We start from the raw sequence: 20,268 nt of genomic DNA, 5'->3' as shown, positions 1-20,268 counted from the left end.
GGACACCGTGCAACAATCGCCAGACATGGGTGTTCTCTCCCAGTGGGGGATCACTTCAGTGGTCAAGGACATTCAGCCTCTGATCTTCGGCTAAACATCCTCTAAGGCAGACTTCCAGATACACAACAAGCAGGAATAACTGAGCAGAGACTATTAGCCAAGTTCCATATTCATGACATTCATATTCAACTGAAATCTTGGATCCATGTCTCTCTACAGGTGACCTCACTACACTGTATACACACACACACACACACAGATCCCCCCCCCTCTCAAACATACACACAACACACACAAACACACACACACGCGCGCACACAGATCCTCCCCCTCACAGACACACACACACAGATCCCCCCCTCACACACAGACACACACACACTCAGATAGATTCCCCCCCTCTCAAATACTCAAACACACACACACACACGCGCGCACACAGATCCCCCCCCTCACAGACACACACACACACACACACACACACATCCCCCCCTCACACACAGACACACACACACTCAGATAGATTCCCCCCCTCTCAAACTCTCAAACACTCAAACACACACACACACAGATCCCCCCCCTCACACACACACACATACACACACACACACACGCACACGCGCGCACACAGATCCCCCCCTCTCTCTCACACACACACACACGCGCGCGCACACACACACACACACGCGCGCACACAGATCCCCCCCTCTCTCTCACACACACACACACACACACGCACACACACACGCACACACACACATACACAAAGACACACACACACACACACACACACACACACACACACACACACACACACGACGCATGCACGCACACACACACACATTCTACTTTGTTCAAAAAAAAATAAAACCAGCCTGACTCCTGGTTAAAACACAGACAGATTCTAAACAAGGCCTCACACCCAAAATACATTGACAAAACCTTCAATTATCTTGGGGCAATGGCTTGAAAGAAATTCTGGGATTTGCACTTTAATCAACAGAAACCTGTGTCTCCTTTCTAAATTTTAAAGATTCGACTGGAGACGGTCAGCGAGCCATTTCTAGGGTTGTTACCTTTCTGCTTATAAATTCTGTGTTGGTATACTTCCTCTTGCACACAACACCTGAGGAAGGCGCAAAGCTTAAAAAGCTAGTGCCTTCAAATAAACCTGTTGGATTATAGCCTGGTGTTGTGTGGTTTTTGACCTTGTCCACCCCAGTCCAACATTGGCATCTCCACCTCACAACTTACCGATACTAACTGTACCTGATTGATTTATCATGGGTGTGGACTCACTGAAAACTAAACAAGCTGTAGAAAGTTTGAATGCAGACATTTGTGACTATTGAGACACTTACAAGCATTACACATAAAGTATTTACGAATACAGATACAAATGTTATCTCCGCATAGCTGCAATATAAAATACACAGCAAATGGCCTGAAGCATTAACTCTGTTTCTCTTCCTACATTTGCTGCCAAACTGCTGCGTGTTTCCAGAATTCTTTTTTAAACCATTTTCCGTTTGCTATTAAGAGTGAACATTAAACAGATCAAAGAATCAATAAAAGTAGAAAGGTGATAAAAGAGTTAATATTTCTAAGGGCTGTAGTCTGACCAGACCATAGGGCTGCTCTCTCAATAGAGAGATGACTGATGGTGATTTAACCTATGGGTGACCAGACCTCAGGAGAAGCAAAAAGTTGAGAAGGAGAATCCTTCAAGGTAACCTCATGCATACAAACTACCAATGTTGGTAATTAATGGAAGTAGCATAGGGCTCCAGCAAGAGTTAGCGATGCCTACATGATACCTCTTCTGGTGAAAGCCCACTAATAACATGCCAATCAGGCAGCTTGATTGGGCAGTGGAAGGATGTCCCACACATAAGACTGAACTGTTGACATTGCTTCCTAGAATGATGGTGCCAAGAGAGGCAATGACTGCTGACAGTGTAAACCCACCTATGATCAACGATGGGCAACGGACAGAAGTGCCAATGAGCCATAACAGGAAGGAATTCAAAGGATGGGAATTAAAGTCAGAAGGGGGTGGGCAAGTACAGGCAGAAGAGCAGGAGGTGGCTTCAACAGGATTGCCCTCCACAAGGATTGCCAGGTTATTCCATCAAATGTTAAGAATCTTTAAACAATACCCAACTGGTCAAATGCTCTCCTGTAACCAACCTCACCACAGGACAATAACACAGACACACACCCACGCTTATCTGTAAATCTGCCAACCCCCAGTTAGCAACAACCTATAAAATTTAATGGCTCATTCCCTACTTCCAAATTTTCTAAGAACCAAAGAACCAATAAGACATAGGCCCTATTATTGAAATGGTATACAAAGGACTTACTGGGCTTTTAACACAAATTAGTCTTATAAACTAATGACCACTTTGTGTAATCGGGAAGTTGTTGGAGAAATCAAATCTATTCCATCATTTTCAGGCAGTATAGGTGCTATTCATATGAAATACCAAGGGAAGTTCAATTAAAAACACCCATCAAGTTAAATATCTCCATTGCATGAGCCAATTAGCTGAATTAGAGAGTATTGAATTATAGGTGATTTAACAAGTGGAGATAAAAAGTGGATTAGTCAGGCAGACTTCCAGCACTTGATTAAACAGATTTGCTGTGATAGATATTCTCGTGATCAACCTGTTTTGGGATGTTGTCATACATCTCTAGAGCAGAAACTTAACCCAGGCCTCCTGATTCAGATGTGGGGGCATTGTCACTGCAACGTAAGAGTCCTCAGAGTTAAAGTTTGGCACGATGCCAGCAAATATGGCCCGTAAGGGGGCCAAGCCCCAAACCTTGGCTTTATTAGCACCACGCTCTTGCCATCTGAGATAACCAGGCATAACCAACACCTGCTGTGTTAATGTGATACACCTAATATTCAACCCACACTTGCCAAACTCAATTATAGTTTCCCAAAGCTATTCCATAAATTTTTATTGTTCGTTTGAAAAGCAGATGACAAAACCAAGCCAAAGGCAACGTAGCAAGTGAGAACATCTGGAAAATAATACCAGCTTTGCAACATGACGTAACATCAACAGTTGGTTCTGGTCTTGCCTGGTCTGGTGATTGGACCCTCAAACATTTTTCAGGCAATTACAGATGGGAAATGATTGCTGGCCTAGCCAGTGACATACATGTCCCAATGAATGAATAAAAAGTACCCAGATTGATTCTTTTAAAAATAACACGCATGGAATGTTGGATGTTATCAAGCTTTGAGCTCTACTGGAGCTGTACTCAATCAGGCAAGTGGGGAATATTTTTTCAGAAGATACTAATTGTGCAAAGTACTCAAGCCATTTCAACATGATTTGGCATTCTAAAAATCAAGCTCTTTTAAGCCGGAAATCAATGAAATCAATATTATTGTTACTTTCTTTCACTTTAACGATGATGCTTAACATTCTTGTTGATAATCAGCCAGGGAAAAACTTATTCATGCCTTTCATGCTGCCAAGAAAATTAATTATACTATTACTTTCAGTCAGATGAACTTGACATAACCGGTGTTTTCAAAATTACTTTCCATGGAATGAACAGAGGATTATATCAATATTTGTGGCTGTTTACAGCATTAGCTCATGATGTGTGGATTCATCAGGACTGTATGAGTGACTAGCGCTGAAAAATACTTCTTGTTTTTTTGTAGTGACTTTCCTTTTGGTTTAAATTCTCAGCATGAACTCAGATCTTGGTTATAAAAATATGTATCTCTAACACAATTAATCTATGATGTGGAGATGCCAGTGTTGGACTGGGGTTGACAAAGTCAGAAGTCGCACAACACCAAGTTATAGCCCAACAGGTTTATATGAAATCACAAGCTTTCAGAGTGCTGCTTCTTCATCATGAGAAGTCGCTTCACAGCAGCACTCTGAAAGCTTGTGCTTTCAAATAAACCTATTTGGCTATAACCTGCTGAGGTGTGGAATATTGCAGATTGGTGATGCTCTTGGGCAGGACAAATAAGGCAAGGGGATACATATTGAATGTTATGACCATGGGAAGCACCAACAATCATGTCCATCATGGGCCTCCTGCAGTGCCACAATGATGCCACCTGAAGGTTGCAGGAACAGCAACTCATATTCCGCCTGGGAACCCTGCAGCCTAATGGTATCAATGTGGACTTCACCAGTTTCAAAATCTCCCCTTCCCCTACTGCATCCCTAAACCAGCCCAGTTCGTCCCCTCCCCCCACTGCACCACACAACCAGCCCAGCTCTTCCCCCCCACCCACTGCATCCCAAAACCAGTCCAACCTGTCTCTGCCTCCCTAACCGGTTCTTCCTCTCACCCATCCCTTCCTCCCACCCCAAGCCGCACCCCCATCTACCTACTAACCTCATCCCACCTCTTTGACCTGTCCGTCTTCCCTGGACTGACCTATCCCCTCCCTACCTCCCCACCTATACTCTCTCCACCTATCTTCTTTTCTCTCCATCTTCGGTCCGCCTCCCCCTCTCTCCCTATTTATTCCAGTTCCCTCTCCCCATCCCCCTCTCTGATGAAGGGTCTAGGCCCAAAACATCAGCTTTTGTGCTCCTGAGATGCTGCTTGGCCTGCTGTGTTCATCCAGCCTCACATTTTATTATCTATCAAAGGGACCTTGATGTGAATGGTCTCGTGAGATGGCATGACAGATAGATAAAGTGGTTAATATATGGGATACTTGTCTTTATTAGCATAGGCAAATGGTTTAAGAAGAGGAGTTGATGCTGGAACTGTATAAAACATTGATTAGGCGACAGCTAGAGTATTGTGTGTAGTGCTGGCAGCCACATTGTAGAATGGATACGATTGCACTGGAGTGGGTGCAGAGGGGATTTACCAGAACACTGCCCAGGCTGCAGAGTTTTAGTTATGAAGAGAGATCAGACAGACCGGGGTTCTTCTCCTCGGAACAGAAGAGGTGCTGGGGTTGGGGTCGTGGTGCTACAGAGGTTGGTGGAAGCTGGTACCATTACAACATTAGCTATGCAAAAGCCTGGTTCAGCCACATTTGGAGTATTGTGTCCAGTTCTGGTCACCTCATTACAGGAAAAATGTGCAAGTGTTAGAAAAGGTGCAGAGGAGATTTACCAGGATGTTACCTGGAATGGAGAGAAGGTGTTACAAGGAAAGATTGAGAGGTGAATTGATAGAGGTATACAAAATGATCAGTGGTATAGATAGAGTAGACAGCCAGAGGCTTTTTCCTAGGGTGGAGGTAGCTTTTATGAGGGCCATAGTTTTCAAGTGAAAGGAGGTAGATATTGGGGAGACTTCAGAGGTAGGTTCATTACTCAGAGAGTGGTAGGGGCGTGGAATGCATTGCTGGAGAGGGTAGTGGAGTTGGCCTCATTAGGAGTATTTAAGCGCCTATTAAATAGGCACTTGGATGATAGTATAGTGTAGCAGTGGAGGTTAGATAGACGTTGGGTTTAAGGTAAAAGTTTGGTATAACATCATCGGCCAAAGGGCCTGTACTGTGCTGTACTGGTCTATGTTCAATGTTCTTAAAAGGCATCTGGGTGAGTACATGATTAGGAATTGTTTAGCTGATTATGGGCCAAATGTTGGCAAATGAGACTACATTAATTTTGGAATTCTGGTCAGTGTGGACGATTGGGCTAAAGGATCTGTTTCCGACCTGTATAACTCTATGACACAATTGTGTTGTATAAAATTATGAGAGGCATAGTCAGGGTAGACAGGAAGAATCTTTATCCTTTAGTAGAGAGATCATTGACCAGGAGCAAACATTTAAGGTGAGAGGAAGAAGGTTTAGAGAAGATGTGAGGAAAAACCTTTTCTCCCAGAATTTGGTGAGAATCTGCCTACATGGATGGCAGATGCAGAAAACCTTGTAGTTTTTAAATGTATACTTATAATGACAAGGCTATGGGCTAAGTGCTGGAAAAAGGGCTTAGAATAGTTGGGTCATTGTTTTTGACCAGCATTGATTTTTTTTTTTCTTTATTCATTCACGGGATTAGGGCATTGCCAGCTAGGCAGCATTTAGTGCCCATCCCAATTGCCCAGAGGACAATTAAGAGTCAACTACATTGCTGTGGGTCTGGAGTCACATGTAGGCCAGACCAGGTAAGGATGGCAGTTTCCTTCCCTAAAGGGCATCAGTGAACCAGATGAGTTTTTCTGATAATCAACAATGGCTTCATGGTCATCATTAGATTCTTAATTCCAGATATTTATTGAATTCAAATTCCACCATTTGCCATGGCGAGATTCAAACCCAGGTCCCCAGAACATTATCTGGGTCTCTGGATTAACAGCCCAGCGAGGCCATCACCTCCCCTAAGGGGGAGGACTCAAAGAGCCTTTTCCTGTGCTGTAGATCTCTATGATTGTCAGCATTCTTTATTCTATCGATCCTTTCTATCATCTTGTCCCACACTTTGGGCCCTAAGATCTTTTTTTCTCTGGCACGAAATCGGAACTTGTAGTAAAGGATCTGTATAATTTTGGGATCAATTCAGGACACAAAGCTCCACAAATAGCTTGTAGGTAAAAGGACATTAGGGAAGAAGTTAATAACATTTTCCTGCATTATTTCCTCTGTTACACAATGTTGCTTTCTGGAATTCTTTACCCAGCTCACTGCTCCTTGCCAGTTCCATCCTTTTCCTCCAAGACTATGTATTGAGTATCTCATCTAACTCTACATTTGTCCTATTTTTGCCCACGTATGATGTCCATGGTAACACTTTCTTCTTTGAAGTTCTGCTAGCCCATCTTCCTTCAGCTGTCTATCAAGGCACTTTACAATTTATTGGAATACAAAAGATACAGCTTGGTTGTAAGTAAGGCTGTATGTGATCCATAAAGTAATGTTTTAGACCTTGCTCTGGAAAATCCAGGTGCAAGGTTTCACAAATCTACCATGTTGACCCACTGGCATTAATGCTGACTGTATGAAAACTGCGTGTTGGAAGTTCCTGGAACAGCAATGCCAAAACAAATCAACAACTTGCTCTTGGGGAAATGTCCTTCACAAATTATTTCAGGGTTGACACAGAATAGAAAAATGTTACCCAGACAGAAACGAAACATTGATCAAGACTGAAAAATCATGGTAGAAACTTAACAATTCAACTTCAAAACACTTGGTAGTGAGTAAAGTGTCAACAGCTGAACAATAATGAAGGAATGATGCATAATCCAGATAAATGAGGTGGAGCGATAATTGCAAAAAAATTAAAAATAAGGTGGTGCTGGAGGCAAACCAAATAGCTGGATTAACAAAATAGGTATAAAAGTCACTTGCTGAGGGTCTAACCAAATTATTAAGTAATCCAGAACTGTACAAACTAAGTAAGATAGAGAGATCATGACAATTTATCGAGGTGATGGTGTCAAAACAGGACTGTAAGGAAGATTTTCACACATACAGAACAGTGTGGTGGGATTACATGTAGCGCGACATGAATCCAAGATCACAGTTGAGGCCTGGATAACAAAGTGTGGAGCTGGATGAACACAGCAGGCCAAGCAGCATCTCAGGAGCACAAAAGCTGACGTTTCGGGCCTAGACCCTTCATCAGAGAGGGGTCTAAGCCTGAAACGTCCGCTTTCGTGCTCCTGAGATGCTGCTTGGCCTGCTGTGTTCATCCAGCTCCACACTTTGTTATCTTGGATTCTCCAGCATCTGCAGTTCCCATTATCTCTGTCACAGTTGAGGACATCTTCCTGGGCGTAGAACTTGGCTATCAGTTTCTGCTCGGCGATTCTGCGTCGTTGTGTATCTCGAGGGTAGCCTTGAGGACGCTTACTCAAAGATCAGATGTTGAATGTCCTTGACCGCTGAAGCGTTCCCCCACAAGGAGGGAACATTCCTGTCCAGCGATTGTTGCTCAGTGCCCATTCATCTGCATGGTTTCATCAAATTTTCGGTATATTGTCCACGCCAGTCCAAGACCGACACCTCCACTTCATTAATTCACTTATAAAAGTTGGTGACTCAAATGTAACTTACTTAATTCACAGTGAAAGCTCTTCTGACTCACTACAGATTTGTTTTTTTTTGTTTTGGAGCGATTTTTAATGTGTCCAAGCTTCATAATCTAAGACTCTGGAGGGCTGGGGCCAATGAAGGAAAGTGACTAGAACTGGACTAGCTATGTAAGGTTAGAGGCTAGGAATCCTGCAGTAACTCATCTCCTGACTTCCCAGATCCTGTCCACTATTCACAAGGCGCAAGTCAGGACTGCGATGGAATATGCTCCACTTTCCTGGATGAGTGCAATTTAAACAATACTCAAAAGGCCATCCAGAACAAAGCAGGCTACTTTATTAGCATCATATCCACAACCATCCACTCTATCCACCAGTGACCCTCAGTATCAGCAATCTTTAGCATCTACAGGATCCTTTGCGGAAATTCAATTCGGATCCTTAGACTGCACCAGCAGCATCAGGGACCTGCATCCCAAAACCAGCCCAGCCTGTCTCCGCCTCCCTAACCTGTTCTTCCTCTCACCCATCCCTTCCTCCCACCTCAAGCCGCACCTCCATTTCCCACCTACTACCTCATCCCGCCTCCTTGACCTGTCCGTCTTCCCTGGACTGACCTATCCCCTCCCTACCTCCCCACCTATACTCTCCTCTCCACCTATCTTCTTTTCTCTCCATCTTCGGTCCGCGTCCCCCTCTCTCCCTAATTATTCCAGAACCCTCACCCCAGGCCCCTCTCTGAAGACGGGTCTAGGCCCGAAACGTCAGCTTTTGTGCTCCAGAGATGCTGCTTGGCCTGCTGTGTTCATCTAGCTTCACACTTTGTTATCTTGGATGCTCCAGCATCTGCAGTTCCCATTATCACGGATTTCTTTTAGGTGTTAGTTCAGAAATAAATGTTGGGCAGGGAAAACTGCCTAGCTCTTATTCAAATTAGGGCGTTATTGTGTCAACTTTAAAAAGTTGGTTAAGGAGTTGAACCTTGGTTTAATATCTCAGTAAAAACATGATACTTCCCCCTGTAATACTCAACACTGCACCACAGTGTCAGGCTAAATTTTGAGCACAAATGCCTCTTGTGAATTGTTAGACTTTCTAGAAACTAAGGATTATCCACACACTCCTTCAATGGATGCCAATGACATCATTAATATCTACCGGCAAGTGAAAATTTGCTTTGTTTTCTCGCTAAAAGATTGCACTTTTTTCAGTTCAACAGTGTAAATTTAAATTATAAGCTGAGAATTAAATAAGATCAAATTCAGTCAAGGAGCTCCAAATCATTTCTGAGCCAGAAGAAAAAATGTTATGCAGTGAGTCAAACTGACAAATGGCCAATATCTGATACTTCTTAGAAAAGATAATTGTTTGACATAGTGTTGAACTCATATTCCATTAACATTATATTTGTGAGTGCCCACATTGAATCAGTGCTATATATAAATCATCCACTTAGTGAACTTTAGCATTTACTGTAGTTCCTGCCTTCTGATCAGCTAGCCTTGAGTAATCTTTTATACTTAGTGGATCGCAAAAGTTCGGTGGGTGTGGTTTTTGCAGAGTATTTGCAAGAGGTGTTACAGTCTCTCCTTGGAGGGAGACATGTCATTATTATTGCGAGCTTTTGTCAGAACCTTATACTCACATGTTCCAGCTCATACTGGCCTCTGCGGCCCCTTTCAGCAAGGTAATGCTGGGGTATTTGAGCAACTTCTGCGCAGTTCTTCAGAGAGTGGGCTCAGGCTGCTTGGTCGGTCTCCTGTCTTTGCAGACACAATACATCATTTCCTTAAAATGGTGTGCATTCCATAGGTGCGCCAGCACATATTTGTGGTTTAGGGAGGAGAGATGAAAAGAAGAAATTTGCCATGAAAGGAAAGTACACTGACTCAGCCTGAAGAACAAAGTTCTCGTGGTGAGTCTATTGTGGAGAAGATTGGGAGACACTTTAATTGCTTGGATAGCAAACTGAGCAATTAAGATTGGATCCATGTATGATCATAGTCCCTGAAACATCGCAGACCACAGACCAGAACAATTATACACAGGAATGGGGCAGAATGTACACAGAATCCTGTCTAGACCTTTTGAAGGTTTAACGCAACATGCAAAAATAGAGTTACTACAACTTACTTGGGTTGTCAATGAGTACACAACTTTATAGAATTATAAGTCAAACAATGTGAAAACAGACCCTCAACTTGTCCATGCTGACCAACGTCCCAAACTAAACTAGTCCCACTTGCCTGCCTTTGGCCCATATCGCTCCAAACCGTCCCTGTTTAAATACATACCCAAATGTCTTTTAAATTTTATGACTGTAGCTGCATCCACCACTTCCTCTGGCAGTTCATTCCACTCATGAAATTTCCTCCGTGTAAAATCGTTGCGCCGTGTGTCCTTTTTAACACTTGCCTCTCTCACCTTAAACATATGCCCCTAGTTTTAACTCCCCCACTCTAGAGAAAAAACTCTTGCTATTCACTTTATCTATGCCCTTCATGATTTTATAAACATCTCCAAGGTCACCCCGCAACCTCCTATGCTCCAGTGAAAAGAGTACCAGCCTATCTTTATAACTCAAACTTTCCATTCCCAACAAGATCCTGGTAAATCTTTTCTGAATCGGCTCCAATTTAATAATATCCTCCGTATAGCAGGGTGACCAGAATTGCACACAGCAGTCCAGAACAGACCTCACCAATGTCCTGTACAACTTCCGTGTGATTGCACATCTCCCATACTCAAAGGTCTGAGCAATGAAAGCAAGCGTGCTAAATGCCTTCTGAACCGCCCCATCTACTTGTGACATAAATTTCAAAGAATTATGCACCCAAACACTTAGGTTTTTCTGTTCTACAACACTACCCATAGCCCTAGCATTAGCCCTTGTTTGTTTTACCAAAATCCAATACCTCACATTTATCCAAAATGAATTCCATCTGCCACTCCTCAGCCCATTGACCCAACTGATCAAGATATCTTTGTAATCTTAAATAATCTTCTTCATTTTCCACTTTACCACCTATTTTGGTGTCATCTACAAACTTACTCACCATGCCTCCTATATTCCCATCCAAACTATTCATATAAATGACACGCCAAAGTGGACCCAGTACTGATCCCTGTGAAATACCACCGGCCACAGGCCTCCAGTCCAAAAAAAAACCCTCCATCACCATTCTCTGCCTCCTACCGTCATGTCAATTTTGTATCCAATTGGCAAGCTCTCCCTGAATCTTGTGATCTAACTTTTACTAATTCGTCTACCTTGTGGAACCCTGTCGAAGGCTTTACTTAGGTCCACGTAAACAATTTATGTTTTGTATTTGAGATAATGGGAACTGCAGATGCTGGAGAATCCAAGATAATACAATGTGAGGCTGGATGAACACAGCAGGCCAAGCAGCATCTCAGGAGCACAAAAGCTGACGTTTCAGGCCTAGACCCTTCAGAGATGAAGGGTCTAGGCCCGAAACGTCAGCTTTTGTGCTCCTGAGATGCTGCTTGGCCTGCTGTGTTCATCCAGCCTCACATTTTATTATCTATGTTTTGTATTTGCTTGCTTGTCATATTTGGAAACAGTCTTGAAAATGGAAAACCCAATACAGACATTGAAAAACACAAGCTGGCGAATGAATGATGGATCAATGTTCTAATTACTAGGCAAAGATGGCACAGAGAGTGTCAATACAATATGTACTGAAACCAGAGAATCAAATAGTTAAAAACAAAATCAATCCCATACCAACTACACAGTGATATTTGAGGCAATGAAACCTCCTGTGAATTTTATTTAGGAGCTTATTACCTGGTGATGTGACTTGTGTTTCCTATCCATGCTGAATTCATTAGGTAGCATTGAACATCTTACCAGTGACCATCGGTATTTTGTGGAAGGGACTGTGTACTCACTCAAATAGCAACACACTTTCTTTTAAGGCAATCAGAACTGCATTAATTTTATCTACTGTCCATCACATGTACTTCACAACTGAGGCTTTATGCATCAAGTAAAGCTATTGTTATCTTGTTTTCCAATGTCTTTGAACTTATAATTCCTGGGATTCGATAACACAATATGTTGAACATGTAGAATAGGGTGGATAGTTTGGATAACACTACAACAGAATGGAGACAATTGATTGATACATATGCACATACATCTGAAGAGAATAGCTCAGGTTAAACAGAATAATGTAAGTGAATAGATGAGACAAATAAATAGGCTCTATTGGCTCGGCTCGATGAGTTTTTCATCACACCTGCGATGGAGAAATGTTTATATGACACACATTGCCATATTCTCATCTCTGAGGGGTAGGTTTATACATGGAATGCCACCAAACCTATGTATGGGGGGTTCTGGACATGAAATGATAAAAAGATAGCCTCTGCTGCTTTGCACCTACTGTTGCCCTGCTTGGGCAGATGATGACAAGCTGATGTTCAAAAGTCGAGGGACGTCTGTGAATACGACTGTTCGCATCCCACCCTTACTCCCAACATCAGCCTAGACAGGAATCTGTGCTTTTACTTCCAGAAAATTGCCATTCATGCAGGTGTTTCAAAAAGCAATTCCCTCCCTCACCTGGTCGATTACAATTTATGACCTGCCACAGTTTATTTTAATATAATTTAACAACGTATAATACAAATTTACATCAATAGCCCTTTCCGTTATAGTGTGGTCACAAGTCTCTTATCACTGATGTCAATGTCACATTAGCGCGTCTTTCTACCAAAGTTAAATTAGGGTCCATTCAGTTATTGGACCCTTCCAGTTCCTCAAATGCATGAAAATATAGTCTTTTACAAAGTAAGAAATGCCTTGGCTTTGTTTGCTGGATAGCATCAAACTCCAGTGTTTGTTTGTTTCTTCATGTCCTATTGTTCAGAACCAATTTGTTTCAGTGACTATGTCACAGCCACAGAGTCCCAACAGAGTGTGTGCATATCAAGATATTTTTCTGAATAAAATACATTTTTAAAATAAATAAAAACTAACATTTTTTTAAAAATAATTTATATAATGTGGATGCTGCTGGCCAGGCAGCATTTATTGTCCATCCCCAACTGCCCCACAGAGTCAGCTGCCTTCTTGAATCTCTGAAGTTCATGGCGTAAAGGTTTGCCAACAGTGCTGTTAATGTGTGAGTTCCAGATTTCTGACACAATGGTAATGAAGGAACATTGACATAGTTCCAAGTCAGAACAGTATGCAGCATTGAAGGAAACTTGCAAAAGGTGGTATTCCCAAACATCTCTTGCCTTTATCGTGCCAGATGGTAAAATGATGGGTCTGCAAGGTGCTGTAGAAGGAACCCTGCTGTGTGCTATAGTGCATCTTGGAGATGGTACACACTGCTGCCGCTGTGCATTAGTAGTGAAGGGAGTGAATATTGAAGGTGGTGGATGGGATTTCAAGTGGGTTGTTTTGTCCTTGTTGGTGCTAAGCTTCTTGACTGTTGTTGAAGCTGCGCTCCTCCACACAAGTGGACAGTACTCCACCACACTCCTAATTTGTGTGATGTAGCACCAGTCAAGAATTAGGGCCACAGTACGTGAGTTGTTTGCTGCAGAGTTCTGCCTGGGACAATCTCTGCAGGAGTTCCTCACAATAAAACGTAGGGCTGAGATGACTGGTCTTTCATAACAACAACCACTAACTCCTCATATTCGATATGAGTTCAATCAAAGAAAAGGCCACCCTTGCCTCCACCATTTCCCATCGTCTCCAGTTTTGCTAGGGCTTTTGATGCCATACTCAGACGAATGCTGCTTTGGTGTCAAAGGTAGCCATTCTCATCTCAGAGCTTTTGTTCGTGCTTGGGTCAAAGCAGTGCTGAGATCAGGAGCCGAGCAGCCCTGACTGAGCCCAAACTGAGTTTCATACCCAATTTGACCAGATGCCATGAGATTTAAGAGTGTGGAGTCAATGTTGAGGACCAACTCCTGCCTATTTAAAAACCACTGTGGTGCGGCCTCTGGCGGAAGATAGGTGGCATTCATTAAAGATGGAGGCACCCATTTTTTCTTCTATATACTAATTCATGAAATGTAAGCATTGCTGGCAGGGCCAGAACTTATTGCCGAAACTTAATTGTGTCTGAGAAAATAGTGGTGCGCCACCTTCTCGAAAAGCTACAATTGTTTTGTTGCAGGTACACCCACAATGCTATTAGGAAGGAGTTCCAGGATCTTGGCCTAGCAACAGTGAAGGTAAATAAATAGATTTCCAAGTCACAAAGTGGTTTGGAGGCAGATTAGCAGGCACTGGTGTTACCATACAGCAGTTGCCCTTTTATATCTAGGCAGCAAGGTCCCAGGTTTGGATGTTGAAGAAGGCTTGATGAGTTGTGGCAGTGTATCTTGTAAATGGCTGACATTGCTGATACTCTGTATTGGTGGGGGAAAGGGTGACCATTTAAGGTGGTGGTTAGAAGGCACGTCAAGCCGGCTGCTTTGTGCTGGACAGTGTTGTGCTCCTTGTGTGTTGTTGAGCCTGTACTCGCCCAGACTAGCATAGAACAATCCATCATCCTACTGACTTGTGCCTTCTATATGGTAGACAGACTTTGAGAAATCAGAAGTGGGTTACTCACCACCAGATTCCCAGTTTCTCACCTGCTTTTTGTAGGTACAGTAGTTATCTTTTCATTCACAAGATGAGGGCGTCACTGGCTAGGCAGCATTTATTGGCCATCCTTAATAGTCCAGAGAACAGCTAAGAGTCAATCACATTGCTGTGGGTCTGGAATCACATGTAGACCAGACCAGGTACAGATAGCAGTTTTCTTCCCTAAAATGACATTAGTGAACCAGATGGGTTTTTCCTGACAATCAACAACGGGTTCATGGTCATCATTAGATTCTTCATACCAGATATTTTATTGAATTCAAATTCCACCATCTGCCATGGTGGGATCCGATCCCGGGTCCCCAGAACATTACCTGGGTGTCTGGATGAACAGTCTAGTGATAATTCCATGAGATCATCACTTTACAGAATTCTCCATGTTGTTAACTGGGGAATTCTGTGAGGTTAATGATGTTGGAGCATTATTTCACATCGCTGCATAATTTTATTGCAGCATCAGAAGGAGGAGTGTTTCAGCGGAATCAAAATTATGCCCTGACAAAATATAATTAATGAAAAGCTGAAACCCACTGGATGGGGTTGGTCAGGATAGATAGTGAGTGAAGAGCTAATGGAATTCTGAACAACAGTACAAGCAATAGAAAGCATGGTTTAGCAATTGACAGTCAAGTCACTGAGAAAAGGCCACGGCTTGAGCTGAGAACATCATATTAGCAAGGCCATACAAATTTAAGTGATATCGAAGATGAAAGAAATGAACTGATGTGAGTTGATTGCTGAGGCCTGTAAACCACTGCCACCAGTCCTTGGCCCAGCCCCAGCCTTAACTCTGTATTTGCCCATAAGACCATAGATATTGGAGCAGAATTAGGCCCTTTGGCCCATTGAGTCTGCTGCAATCAATCAATCATGGCTGATATGTTTGTCAATCCTACTCTCCTGCCTTCTGCCTGTAACCCTTGATCCACTTACTAATCAAGAACCCATATATTTCTGTATTAATACACTCAATGACTTGGCCTCCACAGCCTTTTGTGGCAATGGGTTTCACAGATTCACCACTATCTGGCTGAAGAAATTTCCTCTCATCTTAGTTCTAAAGGGTCGTCCCTTCATTTTGAGACTCTGCCCTCAGGTCTTGGTCTGTCCTACTAGTGGAAACATCTTCTCCACATCCACCTATCCGGGCTGCTCAGTATTCTATAAGTTTCAATCTGATTCTCCCCTTCATCCTTCTAAACACCATCAGTTACAGACCCAGAGTCCTCAACCATATGATAAGCCCTTCATACCGGGATCATTCTCGTAAAGCTCCTTTGGGCCCCCTCCAATGCCAGCAAATTTTTCCTTGGATACGTGGCCCAACATGGTCACCACCAGAAAACATGACCTCTATCCTCTTCCCTCACCACACTAATTCATCTCTACTCATTCAAGTGGAAAAAACAAATTAAAGACAAAGGACATAGGGAGATGAAAGAAGAGAAAGAGAAATGCACACTAATAGATAAGAGATAGAGACATGTCAGCAGAAAGCAAGAGAGATGTAGAGAAAACACAACATGACAAGAAACATGCAACATGTTTACTTTATTACCATACAGGTAATCACCTGGCCTATTAAAACTCCTGTATATATTGTAGATCTTTTTATAAGTCTCATACTTAATTCTATTACGCCTTGCCAGACACTATTTATAATGCCCAGATTATTATAAACCTCCCATCCGATGACGCACTATAAGCAACATGACAGGAATAAGCTAACATATAGCTCATTTTGCCAACTGCAACAGAGCAACAACTTCAATACATAGAAAGTGAAAATTAAAGTAAAAACACGTGAATAAAATTAGTAAATATCAGGCTTTCTGGAAAATGGCATCATTGGATATTTGACTAATTGAAATATTCCAAAGCACAATTAAAACAAAATCAACACAACATCAAATCAGAAAAATATGTTTACTCACAAAAACTATGTTCATCTAAATGTATGCAATTGCAATTTTCTCACACCAAGGAAGACGAAATACGCTAATTTGAACACAAGCTGTTTTCCGCCACTACCTTGTCTTCAATCAAACATGGAATGATAATGAAATGTCAGTACTACTTCTCTACAGTCATGGGCTTGTCTGAAGTGAGACAGGCACATGATAGACATAACGCTGTATAACGTAGCCATGCCTCATTTAATTAAGCATTTCTTCACTGCTCAAGCCTGAGGCATCAATTCCACACAATAAACTGTTCAAAATGTACTGCTGCTTCCCTGTGCCATTTATTGCCAGCAACAAAGCAGTATAAGTTTGCTTGGGATAACATCAATATATATAAAGAAAGGCTTAGGGATGTAGTGGTCAATGGAAAAGTCAGCACTTAATGCCCAGAAATGCTGGAGAAGGATATTTTCTTCAATCGTAATTATTTATGTAACTGGATGGCTTGCTAGGTCTTTTCCATTTAATTTTTACATGGGATTTGGGCATCAACAGCTGTGTCAACATTTATAAACCATAACCAATTTCCCTGGTGAAGGTGGTGTAATTTTAATCTGTTGCTGTCCATGGGGTATAAGTATAACCACCATACAATTAGGAAGAGGGTTATAGTGCCACAGAGATCTACAGCACAGAAAAAGGCCCTTCAGCCCACTGAGTTCCCAATTACTCAACCACCCAATTACTTCAATCCCATTTTCCAGCACTTGGCCCATAGCCCATTATGCCTTGTTATCATGAGTACTCATCTAAACACTTCTTCAATATTATGTGGGCTTCTATCTGTACCACCCTTTTAGGCAGAGTCCCTGATTCCCACCACCTACTGAGTGAAAATAAATTTCCTTACATCCTCTCTAAACCTTCCATCTCTTACTTTAAATCTATGCCCCCAATCATTGATCCCTCCATGAAGGGAAAATGTTTTTTCCTGTCTACCCTTGCTATGCTCCTTAGAATGTTATACATCTCAATTCTGTCCCCCCTCAGTTTTCCCTGCTCCAAGGAAGACAATCCAGGTCTATTTAATCTCTCTTAATAATTAAAACTCTCCATGCCAGAGAGCATCCTGGTAAATCTCCTCCATTCCCTCTCCAATGCAATCACACTTTTCCTATAATGTAGATTCTAGAATTGCACATGATGCTCAAGTTCTCATAACCAACTTCTCATACAGTTCTAGTATCACCTCCATGCTCTTAAACTCTATTGACCAAAATCACAAGTATCCCCATGCCTTCCTAATCACTTTATCTACCTGTCCCACTACTCAGTGGTGGATACGCTTTTTGTCATGTATTCCCTTGACTTTACAGGATTTTGATCCAGGATTTTGACCCAATGGCAGTGAAGGAACAGCGATATAGTTTCAAGTCAGGATGAAATATGGTTTGCAGAGTAACATGTATGGTGCTCCTTTACATCAGCTGCCTTTGTCTTGAGATGGTACAGGTCATGGGTTGGAAGATGCCGTTGAAGGAGCTGCAGTGAGTTGCTTCAAAAGATGATAAGAACATAGATATAGGAGCAGGAATAGGCCATTTGGCCCATCAAGCCTCATCCAACATTCAATAAGATAATGACTGATCTTTTCGTGGAGAGAGAGATAATGGGAACTGCAGATGCTGGAGAATCCAAGATAAAAAAGTGTGGAGCTGGATGAACACAGTAGGCCAAGCAGCAGAGAGAGATGCTGCTTGGCCTGCTGTGTTCACCCAGCTCCACACTTTGGTGATCTTTTTGTGGACTCAGTTCCACTTACCTGCTTGCTCACTATAACCCTTAATCCCTTTACTGTTCAAAAAAAATCTATCTTTGCCTTAAAAAAACATTCAATGAGGTAGCCTCAACTGCTTCACTAGGCAGGGATTTGCACAGATCCACAACTTTTTGGGTGAACAAATTCCTCTTCAACTCAGTCCTAAATCTGATCCCTCTTATTTTAAGGCTGTGCCTCCCACTTCTAGTTTCACCTGTCAGTGGAAACAAGCTCCCTGCTTCCATCCTACCTATTCTCCTCATATTTTTATATGTTTCTATAAGATCCCCCCTTATTCTTCCAAAAGAGGAGTTAAGGGCTAACTTGGATAGTATAGGGTTAAAGCTATATGTAGTCAAAAGCAGAAATCTGTCCTTCCATAATGGACACTGATGAACCAACATTTTGGCAAAGATCTGTAGCTTGGGTTGTGGGTGAGGCTGTTGACTTGCTTACTGACCTGGCTCGTTCTCATTCAGACATTTCGTCACCACGCTAGGTGAGATTATTAGTAGAGCCTCCACATTCAAACCCATACAAATCAAAACCAGAAATGGCACTACTCATCATAATGGACCAAACAGTATTAATTCCAAGTGGACTGCAATAACATCGCTTCATCGGAGGCTCCACTGATGATCTCACCGAACATGGTGGCAAAATGGCTGAATGAGAACAAGCTGGCTCGGCGAGCAAGTCAACAACATTAATTAGTGAACCAGTTAGGTTTTCATAACAATCAAATGGTTTCATTTCACTGATACCAGATATTTAAGAACAGGTTGTTAAAATTGAATTCATAATCTCAAAACAGGATCTGCTATTGGAACTCGTGCTCTCTATCTGATAAATTGAGGGCTCTAAATCACTACACCAGTCATATTAACTCCAGCAGAGCATAAATAAAGTCTGCCAAATATTAAGTAGTGAAGGGTTGAGCATCGTTTTCCAGTGTAAGAGGATATTTAAGCCTGTAACTTCAAATAACAATCTTCTTCAGTCACAGGAAGGCAAACCAATTATCATGCACTCTGACTGATTTTGTCAACTGAAGAAGTAGCTGGAAGCAATGCGGATCACCATCATCTCTGTTTGCCAGATTAATAGTCTGGCATGTTGAGTCTCTGGGGTGAATTCATTGAAGGAATTTATTCGTTATGTTGAAGGCCTCGGGCCCTGACATTATCACTTCTTCTAAAAATGAAAACACTTTTCTTCCAAAAGCTGTCTGAAATCTGTTTGACATGTGCTGTCAAATTCATTCAGAAGACAATTCATAACTAACTGCACTTAAATGTTCATATTTTATAGAAGCCACAAATGTAAATGGCAAGAAAACTAAGCATCAAAACTATGCCTCTTATTGATCTGTACAGGATAATATAAATTCATCCAAATGTACATAATCTACAGGAGCTGACATTCCACAGGATTGGCCTGGTCTGCAGAGGAGTTGAAGGTCAATCTCCAACGTACTACAGTGTGCAACCCTGGTTAAAAAAAACATTCAAAACAAAGATTGCTTGGTCATTTTCTATGATAATTTCCCCTTATTAAATATAAAAATACTGAAATGAGGAGAAAAGGTCCCCAACAGTCATACATCATCCTTGGGTAATGAGTCTTTTTGCCTTCCAATTTGTGTTTGACAGCAGGGTATCACAAAGATGGACGTACTGGGCAACTAATAGATGCTGAGGGAGATGGGAGGGGCAGGTCATGAGATGAAACCTGCAGTAATACTGCTGGCTGGGTAATACATGGCTGAGGTAGCAAGATTTTTATAATCAGTAAGGGAATGAAGGGTTATGGGGAAAAGGCAGGAAAGCAGAGTTTAGGATTAACAGAAGAGTTGTGATCTAAATGAACGGCAGAACAGGCTTGATGGGCTGAATGGGAGCAAATTTGTA

At 42.1% G+C, this 20,268-nt stretch overlaps 1 protein-coding gene across 6 annotated transcripts in view; it reads right to left on the bottom strand.

The window, feature by feature from the left end:
• Positions 1-20,268, bottom strand: part of lypd6b (LY6/PLAUR domain containing 6B) — a 192,227-nt gene that overhangs the window by 128,379 nt on the left and 43,580 nt on the right. The window contains exon 1 of one of the 6 annotated variants that reach the window (XM_048534896.2): positions 14,623-14,712. The exons of 4 other annotated variants lie outside the window; for them this stretch is intronic. The gene's annotated coding sequence lies outside the window, so the exon portion shown is untranslated. Of the gene's footprint in view, positions 1-9,640; positions 9,745-14,622; positions 14,713-20,268 lie in introns of those variants that run through there. One more of the 6 variants, XM_048534892.2, reaches the window with a different exon arrangement.

This window comes from Stegostoma tigrinum, chromosome 7 (genome assembly GCF_030684315.1).
Source record: "Stegostoma tigrinum isolate sSteTig4 chromosome 7, sSteTig4.hap1, whole genome shotgun sequence".
Taxonomy (NCBI): Eukaryota; Metazoa; Chordata; class Chondrichthyes; order Orectolobiformes; family Stegostomatidae; genus Stegostoma; species Stegostoma tigrinum.
This window is presented reverse-complemented; position numbering and strand designations above follow the sequence as displayed.